This window comes from Sinocyclocheilus rhinocerous, unplaced genomic scaffold (genome assembly GCF_001515625.1).
Source record: "Sinocyclocheilus rhinocerous isolate Xijiao unplaced genomic scaffold, SAMN03320098_v1.1 scaffold1163, whole genome shotgun sequence".
Classification (NCBI taxonomy): Eukaryota; Metazoa; Chordata; class Actinopteri; order Cypriniformes; family Cyprinidae; genus Sinocyclocheilus; species Sinocyclocheilus rhinocerous.
Window position 1 is genome coordinate 183,199 of NW_015642328.1, and position 5,690 is coordinate 188,888.

A 5,690-nucleotide genomic window follows, 5' to 3' on the forward strand; every position below is an offset into this window, starting at 1 on the left:
ATCATATGCTATTGTTTAACCAGAGGTGTCCAATATTTTTGTAAGAGAACAAGAGGAAGACAGTTGGAGAGCAAGAGTGTTGGTAATGTTGCATAATAGAGGTGTAAGGCTTAAAAAACCTTTCCGTCCAAACAGTCAGTCTGATGTTGACTTTGACCCCTCCTAGACAGACACTATTAAAAGTCAATATCAGTAGTGCTGACACTGAAACATTTTAAATACAAGCAACACCACAGCTGCTGAAAAACTAAGTGTACCAAGGGACCGAATGTTCTCTTTACGTGCATTTGCAAACATGTTTATTCATCAGTAAGTTCATGTGGGAAGCGAATTGAATGAAGTTATATCTAGTTACATTCAATTTTAATAAATCTTAAGTAATGCACCTAACCACAATGTTTCATTAAATTACATCAGTATTACATCAAGAATGGTATTACAAGAGCTCTAGTCTAGATCAGTGGTTCTCAACCTTTGTAACTTCAAGGCCCCCGTTATCAAAGTCAACACTCAAACGCCCCCATTAAAGGAAACTAGAACTGTAAATACATTAAAATTGAATAGCAATGAATAACAAAACATGAAAGGATTGTTTTAAAGCACTATTCCTTTATTAAAATAAAATGCATGTTTTATTGATGCTGTAAACTTATTTAACTTATAGCTTATTTGGCATTGTAATAAAATGTTAGCATTTTAATACATTTTCTTTTAAATAATTATCATCTTTAAAGTGGTTTAAGAACCACTGGTCTAAACATAGGCCCCTCCAGAAGCACCCTATGATGTTGTTCCCATGAGCTGAGCTTCCAGAAAACTTTGAGTACTTTTCAAGAGCAACAATTAAATATTCCATGTTCATGACCACTGATTGGCAAAGTGAGACTGTGTCTGTATATATCGCATCTGTGTTCATCAATTAAAGGCAATGGTAACACTTTACTTGAAGGGGTGTGCATAAGACTGACATGACACCTTCATAATCATGACATGACACATGTCATGAATATAAAGGAGGTTTTATGCATGTTTATGACAACTGTCATTGAGTGTCATTCGCTCAGTTATGTCATTTTTAATGCAAATATGATATTATTTGACCTAACCCTAACCTAACCCTACCTCTACCTTACCCCCAACCATAGCCCATAACAAAGACATCTCAAACAATGTCATATTTGCATAAAAAATTACATAACTGAGCGAATGACACTTAATGACAGTTGTCATAAACATGCATAAAAAACCTTCATATTCATGACATGTCATGTCTGTGTCAGGACAACATTTGACACAAATCGTGAGAAAAAGGAGGAAATGAATAGAAAGGCTGAAACAGAAAGATTTAATTAAAGAGTTTACGACAATTAATGTCTCACACTTGACTGGAATGACAGCCGGAGAGTGAGTGGACAGGAATTGTGGGTGATTATATCATGCTGCATGAAGCTGTAATACAATAGAGACACTGTATTGTGTCTCTATTGAACTACATCTTGCAAGCACTCACAAGGGCAACACTTGCTTTCTGATTGGACAACTGTAATCTGAATTGTTGATTCACTTCATTTAACATTCTGAACAAATCAAAGAGTCCCGTCCACCTGGAGGTTATTGCAAAAGCTCTCATACTCAGTAACACAAGGCTGGCTGACTTACCAAAACTCTTTTAAGTTTCACATCTCAGAGCAATTGGGAATCCTATCATTATAATACAATTCACTTGCAGTGCAACAGAAGATTATAGGTTACAGCGCAGTTTTGCAAACATTCAATCAATACTACACTCAAAATGAGTGCTTGTAAGATAGCAACTAAATGAGACAAAATATGAATGCAGAATTAAAGAATGTAAAATTAGTTATTGAACAGATACAGAAATGATGTGAGACAATAAAAAGGTGTTGAATGAGTGCAAACCTTCAGTATGAACCTATTGTTGCTATTATTACACAGTGATCTAAGTTTATATCTCACAATTCCGACACAATAAAGACCAAATTATGAGATAAAAAGTTACAATTACCTTTTCTTTTTTTTTTTGTGGCAGAAAAAAACTGAAGTGTGAGATGCAAACTCAGAAATCTGAGAGAGAGAAAAACAATGCAAAAACCTTTCTCACAATTTTGAGTTTACATCTTGGAATTCTGATTTTTTTTATTTATTTTTTTCTCACCTCACATCTGGCTTTTTTTTCATAGTTCAGAGGAAAAAAATGTCAGACATGTAAGATATTAACAATTGCACGGGGAGAAATCTGAATTGTGCGATAAAAGTCGCAATTGCCTTTTTTATTTTTTTATTTTGTGGGAAAAAAAAGAATTGCAAGATGCAAACTCGCAAATCAGATAGAAATAGTCAAAAGTGTGAGATGTAAACTTTTTTCTTTGCATCTTACACTTTTTTTGTTTTGTTTTTAAAGGTAATTGCAACTTTTTATCTTACATTTAAAACAGAAACGCATTCCTTTGTGTCCTGTGGCCAGTTCCGCCGCTCCCTACACGCAGAGTACACAGTTTGCGTGGGGCACCATCCCAGTTGCTCAAAAAAAAAAAACACTTTCGTTCTATATTAATATTAACATATACATATACATAAATAAAAATCTAAACATTAACACATCCTTGTTTAATATTGACCAAACATTTAATTCAAATATACAATAAATTTTTTATTTTTGCGATAGAAATGCTACAGCCTCTTTAATTTCTTCAACAAAAATATGTGGACATCACAACCCTTACCAAAATTAACCATGGTTTTATCGTAATAAAACTGCTTAATTTGATTTTTTTGTGATTTCTGAACGCTTGAGACTATAAAATCAATCAGACAATGGTATTAATAAAATCATAGCCATAGGTAACTGTCTAGAGCTACACTTGTAATTTATAAATAATACAATTTAATTACAATTTATTTACTTTTATATTTTATTAAAGTTCTATTTTGACCCCTTATAGTAGGTGTTTTTTTTGTTTGTTTGTTTGTTTTTTAAGGAGGGGGCACAACAATACTATTCTGCTTAGTGCACCCATTTGGCCAGCGGCCCTGCCTGTGGCAATTGTTTTGTATGTTGTAATGGTCTATTTTTTCTTGGTGGAATCTTTAAAATAATACACAGGTAAAAATGTTTAAAAATTCTATTAACTCAAATCAATATTTAATGTTCACATATTTATTAATTTGGTGTACAGCTGTTTAATACAACAAATAATGTACTCATCTTTCATAACGGCCTGTGAAAAAGTGTCTATATAATTTAGAAAACCAAATTAGAAATAAACTAGAATGTGCAATGAGAAGACACAAAGCGTCACACAAACAATGTGTAAAAGACATTTAAGACAGGTCAGAAGGGGTGGTTTGTATTAGGGAACTTATCAACATCATGGTTAACCTGTGAGGGGGGGGCAAAGATGAAAAGAGGAAGTGGACCATGAGTCAAGAGGGACAGCAGAGGAGACAAAATGAGAGGAGGGAGCCAAGGGGATTGGAAGGAAGTTGTACATCCAAGGAATGGAAACATATTGGACACTAAAATGGCCATAAACTCCCTAAGAGAGGTGAGGGTTACAGAAAACGGCTGGGGAGATTCAAAGAGGCAAGAAGGCTGTCAGCGCAGCCGTGGTGAACCAAGGTGCAACAGGTTCAGCAGAACCCAGAAAGAAGGGTGAGTCTGCTAAAGAGATGTGGTTTATTATATGCACACACACAGAGGCCCAGAGGAGGAGAATATGGATATATGAACACATTTAGCACTGCTTTTTAATAAAGTTAGCATTTATATATATATTTTTTAGATATCTTCTTGATATGTTCTGTCATATTACATAATTATGGTACCATTTTTATTACGGGCATAAATGATGACAAATCTCATGACTTTTCTAATCAATCCATCTTACAATTTTCAAAAAAAGGTGTGGGGGGGGGAGTGAGTCTCCACATACGTATATACAAGAATCAGAGACTTGGACTGGACATTTTTTACTTTGGTCAGTAATTCTAGTAACCACCATCAATGCCATTATCAACACTAATGGCACTTTTCCACTGCGTGGTACGACTCGGCTCGGTACGGCTCAGTACGGCACGGCACGGTTCGGCTCGGCACGGTTTGCGTTTCCACTGCAGTTCAGTACCGCTTTAGAGTGGGCGGGATTATTCACATGTCGTTATAGTTGCGCCACCTCTACTACCACGACTCCTAAAAAAAAGTTTTCATTCCGCGTCGCCCCATCAAGCTCTCGCTGGATCCGCTCCTCTGCTATCAACGAGAGGAACGTCTGTTCTTCCGCAACAGACAACAAAACTTTTTGGTTGTTAAAAAAAGGTGCGCTCGTTCAAAACAGTTGCGTTCGATCCTTCGCTGGCTGTGCTGATTTAAATCTAGCGCTTCTTTTGTGTTTGTGTCGCAAGTTCAGTGACGCAGGTAGTGACGATTCTCTCCGGCCAATCCGTGATCAGCAGAGTTTACACGTCACGTTTTGGTAACGGTACGGTTCACTTGGAACCCCAACCGAGGTGGTACTAAAAAAAGTACCAGGTACCAGGTACTGTACCCAGTGGAAAACCCCCCAAAAGTGAACCGTGCCGAGCCGTACCGTGCCGTACCATGCAGTGGAAAAGCGCCATAAATGTTCTATCTGTATTTATTCAGAATCCAAATTCAGAGTAAATTGTCATATTTAGATGAGAGTTTCCAATAACAAGACCATGCGGCTCATCAATGCCTCCTTAAATAGATTAAAATATTTTTCTTTCTTGATCTTCCACGAAAGAAGATAAACCCTGACCTCTTCAGAGAGGTTCTGAAGCCTCTTAGATTACCTAGCTCGCCGCTAAAACTCAATCAAAGAAGCTTTTGTCAGGCTGTAGTGCCTGGCGAGAGCGAGCGTGCGCCACAGTGACCTTTCTACAATAGCCACTGTTCTACAACGTGAACTATGGAGCTTAACAGCAGCGAATATGGCCAGTCCATTCTGAGGAGACAATTGCATTCTCTAGGAAAGCAAGAGCCTACTCTGCGGCCAACCATCAAATACATGAGCTTTTCTGGATTAAAGCAGTCTATCTAGCCTTTGCGGGGTCATCAGCTTTAGGGAGACGGAGCAGCGAGGACAAACAGCAGAGCCATTGTAAAATTCTTATGGCATCAGAGCTATCACAACAAGCACAGAGCCGCACAGACACGGGGCCAAAATCAACAGGCTCTCGATTCTTCTGGAACGATCCAACGTGATATTTACATTGGAGGAACACGAAGTAATGCACTTTGTGAACATGATCACAGAGATGAGTAAAGATTTCAGATTTAGGTTGATTCAGAGCGTGTCCCTTTTTCTGAGACATACGCTGTGCGGTTGCCAGTGTTGGGAAGGTTACTTTGGAAATGTAATAGGTTACAGATTACAAGTTACCATACTTAAAATGTAATAAGTAGTGTAACTTTTCAATTACTTTATTAAAGTAATGTAACTGATTACATTTGATGATCGTTTTGGCCGTCTGTCTAGGCCACACACCTGAAAGAAATAAACTACTACGGAGCTGTCCTGAATAAATGATGTGTGAATGTCTAACTTAGTCGACATACATACAGTACGGACCTCCGTGCAGTCCCAGAATGGGGAGTAACCGGCGGGTGGGATGGGAGGGCGTACGAATGCATTAAAGTGGTGAGGGGG